The following is a 7,852-nucleotide window of genomic DNA, read 5'->3' on the forward strand; positions in this document are numbered from 1 at the left end:
TGCTCCTCCCACTCTCGACGTCCCCAATAATGAGCCAGTGTAGTAGCCAATGGCATACTGTGGGCCCTAATCCAGCACGTACCTTCATAACAGTGAGGATACTTTCGTTATATCGTCCTCCCTAATATGGTGTTTACTAACAGTTAGTTAGCCTACAATAACACATCATCCAACCATTTAACAACCATATTTCTACAACATTTTATAGACTAAAGAGGAGCGTTTGAGTTCAGGCTGTGCATGCCCACATCGTCAATAATCTTTAGAGTTCACTATGGAAAGGGGTCAGAATCACACGTTTCTTTCATTTCACAGACAATTTACAGTCAAAGAAATGATTTTGTAATGTACAGGCAGGCCTTAACCTCTCACACTTAGTTAGATTAGGCTACATCAGTTAGACTAGCACATTTTGAAATCATTTAGAATCGGGATTTGAAAAATGGTTGAATCTAAATAGTTTATTGGTTACATGGTTCAACACTCTCCCTGGTAAATATTTAATATATTGGATGTTAAACACTGTAATGGCTGTGGATTGAATAGTTAAAGAGAACCACTGAAAAAATATGGATACCAGCACTATATATATATATTGAAATACTAAATGTTTATCAGTTCAATTGAGCTGTTTAAATGCTTATGTGTCACTGAGAGGATACAGGCTCAAATGATATTACACACGTCTAATGTTTCTTCTCTACTGCACATAAAGCATTTCCCAATGCATATTTCCAGGGTGAGGGCGTTTATTTACAGTGCAGTCGCTGGAGAACTATCCGCTATGTGCGGAACACGTACAAAACAAAATAACAAAACAGGACAATTCAAAAACAGGAAATCTAAACTGGGGATAACGGTAAATCGTAGTAGAGTACTCAAAACAACCAGGCCTCAAGTACTCCTGAAACTGTCGGCACGCCAACTTTTACCTGTCTGATCAGGACAGAAATGAAGGAGCTTACTTTTTCAACATGGCCTTCAAACCTGGACCATAGCCTGCCATTATTTACAAATCCTTAATCAGTGTCGTGAAATAAAAATCATATGCGCATTTTCCTACCAGAGATGTTTCCCTCAAATTGACTAGTTGTGTAATAAAAGTGTGGATATCGTCTATATGGTGAGATTAGCATGGACAAAAGAGCAACACTATTTTTATATCTCAAACGGCAGCCAAGCAACGATGATCCATGTCACCAGAATAAGACCCTCGATATTTATTGGAAAGAAGCATCAAGCTCATCGCCTTACTCTTTCACCACCCTGTAAAGTTCATCATCATTTGTATCATCTGTAGCCTAATAAACTGCATGCTTTCCCAACGAGTCGTAGTTGGAGGACCACACAACATATTGTGACTTGAATTTTACTTTGATAAGATGGTTAATACCGTACAGTATATCAATATTTGTACACAAAATCGCTTCCACTGACATTTCTCGCATAATACATTTTACCGACACAAAAAGATCCCACCTTGTCTAGCGTATTTTGTTTTGCCGACATCTGGAAAGTTTACTGTCAATTTGCTGTTTCAATCAGGCCTGTCTTGACATTTTTCTCAGTACTTTACTCACATAAAAAGGTTGTATGGAAACCTGGTTTGTGACTGACATAACAAGAGGGAAACTGCTGATGCCCAACCACATTTTGAAATTGCACTTCGTGTAGTTTACTAATCTAATACTCAACAGTAAGTTGAGACCCAACTGAGTTGTTAAAAAAACAAAACAAAAAACCTTGGGGCTGGGGCCCGGGGCCCTGGGCAACCGCCTATGCCACTTATGCACATGGCCCTCCCTGATTCTTCTTCTACCTACAATGACCACTAGCCTGCTACTACTACTACTACTACTACTACTACTACTACTACTACTACTACTACTATACTACTACTACTACTACTTCTACGAGGCCTGCCACCACTATACGTTTCAATCTAAATAAAGGCACAATATTTACCCCTATGTCAAGAGGCCCCCACCGCCCCCCACCCACACACACACACACACACACACACACACACACACACACACACACACACACACAGACTGATTTCATTCAAATTAAGCCCAGTTTCTATGTGTGCCCCTGTATAATGAAGAGTGATTAAAGGTCAGGTGAGGTGATGATCATGGAGTTGTCCCATAGACTTTATTATGCCACTCTTACCCCAGCCTGACCAGCTCTAACCCCTGACCCCAGACTGACCCCACATGACTTCCTATTTCGTCTGGCGGCTCTGGCCTCCAGTTTCAGCATGCATTACAGAGACTGTACCTTGTCACTTATGGGACCATTACTGTCCTTACTGATATTTTAACACCACGCCTTGTTTTCATTCTGAGTAGCCCAGCTACGGTAGTTCATCTTGTATTTCATGGAGAATATTAGGCTCTTGATGGACATTTTTTGAGCACAGATGTGAGCAACTTTACATGCAAGGGTATATGTTGGTTTTTAAATGCAGGCTATAGCCTAAGAGGTCCCACTAAGCCTCTGTTTTCGTGGCGTCAGAGTGTTGGACCTGGCGAGGAGAAGAGAGAGAGAGAGAGAGAGTGAGTGAGAGAGATGGAAGGCAGGAGGGAGGGAGAGAGACAGAACGCCCCGAGCACATCTCCACTGACCTACATTTCATCCCTTGCTTTTTTCATCCATCCTTTTCTTCATCTCTCATTTCTCTCGTACCAACAGCTCCATAATTGTGATGTAATGACCAAAGCAAGCGTGACAAAAGCCTAGACTGGTCAAAGTGAGATGGTCCTGAAGACAGACAGACAGACAGACAGACAGACAGACAGACAGAGACAGACAGACAGACAGACAGACAGACAGACAGACCGACAGACAGACAGACAGACAGACAGACAGACAGACAGACAGAGACAGACAGACAGAGAGAGAGAGAGAGAAAGAGAGAGAGAGAGAGAGAGAGAGAGAGAGAGAGAGAGAGAGAGAGAGAAGAGAAGGGAAGAAAGAGAAGAGTGAGCTGTGTCAAAATACAAAAGCTTTTCCATTTTGTTCAGGCAATAAAACCGGTCCTCATATGATCTTTGTGTGCAGTGATCTTAATGACATACAGTAGCGCAAGCATGAGCCACTGAGCACTAAGGATCCATTAAGCAGGATTACCTCTCAAACTGATGCCTTATCAACGGAGAGAAGACCTATTGATGACATGGAACTGAAATCATTGTTCCTTGAGAAGGGAAAAAATCAAGTTAAGTTAAAAAAGAGAGGATACATTGTTCTGTCGGTGGAGGTTTCTCTAGATATGTAATGGAAGATAAACCTCCATAGAAATAATATTAATAGGCTTATCAAAAATCCTCCTTGTAAATACTATTGCCGGTATACTAAATGTGTAATTCTGAATTGAAGAAGTCAGATGCCATATGGTGTCTAAGCCAACAAGCTCTCTGAAAATGATTTAGACATTCACCCAAATTTCGAAGTTGTTCCAAACGTCACATTTCAAAGTGTTTAAGGTTAAGTTTAGGCATTAACTCAGAAATCTTAAGGTTAGGCAAGAACTCTGAATGGTTCATGTTAAGGGTTAAGGTTTGCGATAGGCTTTAAACAAAAATCTCAAAAACAATTCTCAATGTCTGGATTTGAACATGTGATCTTTGGCATCAGAGACAGATGTCTAAACCCAACTATCGCCCCCATCGCCCTAGTAAAACTCAAACTACTTGAAGGTAACAGCGCTCACGGTTGCTCCTAGTGGCTGGTTTCCACGTCATCTCCCGACCGCATCAGACATAGATGGACGTCGAATACTGACTTGTATCATGAGTGACCTGGCTGGTCTAAGCAGAGTGAGAAAGGAACAGACCTGGCCATGCCCAAGGGCTTAGCATAGAGAAAGCACTGAAAAGCACTCAGACCAGAGAGAGAATCCAAGGTCCCTCTCTCTCTCTGTCCGTCTGTCTGTCCGCCTGTCTATCTCTGCTTGATTCAGTACTCCTGCTTTGCTTTACCTTCTCGGGATTATTATTCTGTGTGTGTGTGTGTGTGTATGTGTGTGTGTGTGTGTGTGTGTGTGTGTATTTCTATCCCAACCCATCACATCCTCCAATTCTGGCATCCTGAAGTGGATGTCAGTGAACCTGGACTTTTCTTTCCTATCCGTCAGGAAATTTGTGCCACATACAGTTCTTATTTCAACACACAAGCAACCGCCCACCTAAACACACACACATGCACCACATAATTAAAGAGGACATTGGGAGGACTGTTGTGTGTGAGCAGGAACAGGAGAGAATAAGCAATAAGATTGTGTTCCGTAGAGAAAGTACAAGATGTGATAGTACTTTTATTGGGGTAAAACTCATTCATACAACTCTGTCCTGCCCTTGAGTCGACCATCAGGAAGTTAACTTACATATAATTAGATAAGTTTCCTCCTGAAAATAATAAATTAGGCCAGGGGTCTCTGAGGATTCCCCCTCTCGTCTCAATCGACATGTAAAACGTTGCCTTTTATTTTCTCACGAAACAAGCAGGTGATTTTCACTCTATGAACATGTGTGTGTGGGGGGGGGGCGTGCATGTGTAAATCTGTGTGAGGGAACATTTGTGTCTGTGTGCATAAATGGGTGTCTGTTTGATATTATCCACCTTGAACTTTCTGAGTTGAAATGAAGGGGTTACCCCCGTGCTTCACAATCATTTACCCAACTGTGATATGACATTGACAAAGGTGTCAAAGTAGAGAGAGAGAGAGAGAATGGGAGAGAGAGGGAGAGGGGTAAGGGAGAGAGAGAGAGATTGAAAATACACTTGAGAAATTTGCAGAGACATACCACAAGTGACATAGGCAATTTCTGGAGAAAAATTACTTCATCATAATTTAAATCCCAAAAAGAATCGAAAGGAAAGCCCTAAAGGAGGAAGGCCGTGTCACCTTGAGAAGCATTTTAGGAAAAGTCAGCTCACACACACACACACACACACACACACACACACACACACACACACACACACACACACACACACACACACACACACACACAAACAAATTCACACGTAATCAAAATAAGCACAAGCAGTGTGCTGTTCATCATGTATGCTCTTCATTATATTTGTAATACGTGGAAAATCATATGAATATGATTGAATAATGAAAATGACTGTAGGATCTGATTCAAGGCACAGGCCTAATCCTATTCTTGTTGCACTCCAGTTACAGTATAAAGGCTGTGGTAACCAGCATCATATCATCAAAGCTTTATATAGAGTCAGTCAATCCGACAAAACAGGCCTATTTCCAACACTATACCTCACAGTACCAATCATCTGATTTAATTGGATTTCTGTATTATCCCTGTTTTTTTCCACCCAAAATCATTAAGATATTCAATCTCGTTTTACTTTGAGTCAGTCGTTTTTTTCCCCCGCTGTCCTTATTTTACTACACTTCGGAATATGACTGTATGGCCTGAGGCGCTCTTTGAAAATAATTTAGTCGTTGATTTTGTTCGGAGAGCTTAATAAACGTTGACGTTGAAATGGTGAGGAATAGCACTCAGAAGCCTAGAAGCTTTCATTTTCAGGGACTGTTGTCTGATATGTTCTGGATGGCTCTGGCAAGGGAGACAATACATACTGTTCTCAGATCAGTTTCTAAATGTTGAACACTTCATCAGAAATCAATAATAATGGTTGTCCCATCAGCCCTTATTGGAAAATATCCTTTATAGCAGCTATGAGTAACAAAAAGGACAAAGAACATTGGCTACAGTATAGAACCCCACAGTGGAGGTGTCATAATACCCATAAAACCTAGAGGTCAAACAGGGAAATGGTTCCAATATTTTCCCCACCATTAATGTTTTGTGTAGGCTTACCCTGGTGTGACATTTTGATAACTATGTAAATTTCTCTCGGACAACGTGACTTTTATCAATATATGTGGCTCTATTTACTCTCAGATTAAAAATGGCTAATTTAGCAAAACTACAAATCCCTGCAAGCTCCTGTACAACGGTCTAGGTATCCCCCTTTCCCCTTCCTTTCCCTTTCCTGCACATCATCTCGAGCTGACACCTTTGCTAACAGGTATTGTGTCAAATCAAGACTAGTACAAGACAGTTCACAGAATTGTCAATTTAAAGAAATGTTGCCATTACTTATTCATTACTACATTTAGCTAACATTAGACAGTTCATCCAGAGATTCTTACCTTTGCCTCGTTTCGGCAGTCTTGTCCAGATCATCATGGCATTTGTAGTTCTTTATGATAGCCACATTAGCAGGTAATTAAGTGTTTCATTTTCGAGGGGTAAATATATGCAAATATATTGATGAAAGTAATCTTGGCCGAGAGATTTACACGGTTATCAAAACGTCACGCCAGGGTAAGCCTACACGAAACACAGCCCTTATTTGAAGTGTTTCTATACAAATGAATGGTGGAAAAACAATTGGAACCATTTTCCTGTTTGACCGCTAGGTTTTATGGGTATTATGACTCATACTGTGGTGCTCTATTACCTTTTCAGATGATTCGGTCTCCAATAGTAATGTTTGCTATGACTGCGTAAATGTCATTAAAAGGTTAACTTCTTCACAGTTTTTCTTTTGGTAATAGCAGGAATTTCCACCATGTATTTATCTTATTTTCTTAAGGCATTTATGGCCTGTCACTGTGTTACGTCTATACCTGGAATGACAAGATCCCTATTGTCGGAATGATAACACAGCACTTTATCAAATCCTGTCCACCGCTAACCGTTACCCTTAGACTTCTGCCCTATCAGAGGGATGCTTGGCCAGAAGCTTTTACAGGGGACCAATAGATCCTCTTACTCTCTGTTCCACAGCACTAAGCACTTTAATCTGGAGATAGTGACTGTATGGATGTGGGGGAGTGGGCATGGGTAGAAGAGCAGGGGCTCATGTTTTGAACCCCTCACTCGCCCCCTCCTCTTTAATCCCAAGTCTAGCATGAGGATTAGAAGGCAGTGTCCCTCACCACTGTTTGACAGAGAGCAGCGTTTCTTATGGCACATCTATAAGATTACGCCGATAAGCAGTTTACCCTCCCCGCATGTGAGAATATTACAGTCAGCACGAGGCCAATGACTTTATGTGCAATCAGAGCATCCCTCCATACATCCACCATGTATGATCAGGGCCTGGTATGTCTACAGCTGTGTGTGTGTGTGTGTGTACTGTATGTATGTGTGTTTGTATCCAGGTGTGTCCATCAATGTGTCCCTATCACTCACCCTCTAGACTATAGAAACACACACACCCCGCCATGCTAATGCGACCATAACCTTTAACTGTTGGCGAATATTTGACATCTCTCTTTGTTTGGGGTGAGGTGTGTGCGTGTGTGTATGTGTGTGTTTCTGTTTGTTTAATAACGTTACCGGATTTTAGTGGAAAGAAAATAACCTCGTCATGATACAGTTGACTTACGTAATATACAGTATAGTAAGAATAATTTTCAAAATAGGCTAAATATAGTATATTCCCAAATCAGTCCAAAGTCATCAGCTCTCACTCTAAGCATGAGATCTGATTTTGAGTTTTGACCTCACCTAACTCTTGATGTTGGTTCATTTACAGTAAGTTGATTCATCTGACCACACTGATGATAAGTTCCTAAGTAAACACAGAGTAATAATGTTTTTGGGGGATTTGATTGCTAATGTGACAGTGTTGTCAAATGAGGAGGGGACGCATCGGGGATTACATTATATTTCTCTGGTATTACGTACGCTTTGATGAACATCTACTTAAGTTCTGCCTTATGTGCTGCTGTCTGGAACACACACACACAAAGCACCCTGTTCCATTCATACACACAAAGACCATTAGTACAGTCCAGCTGATC

This window comes from Oncorhynchus nerka, linkage group LG13 (assembly GCF_034236695.1).
Source record: "Oncorhynchus nerka isolate Pitt River linkage group LG13, Oner_Uvic_2.0, whole genome shotgun sequence".
In the NCBI taxonomy this organism is placed as follows: domain Eukaryota; kingdom Metazoa; phylum Chordata; class Actinopteri; order Salmoniformes; family Salmonidae; genus Oncorhynchus; species Oncorhynchus nerka.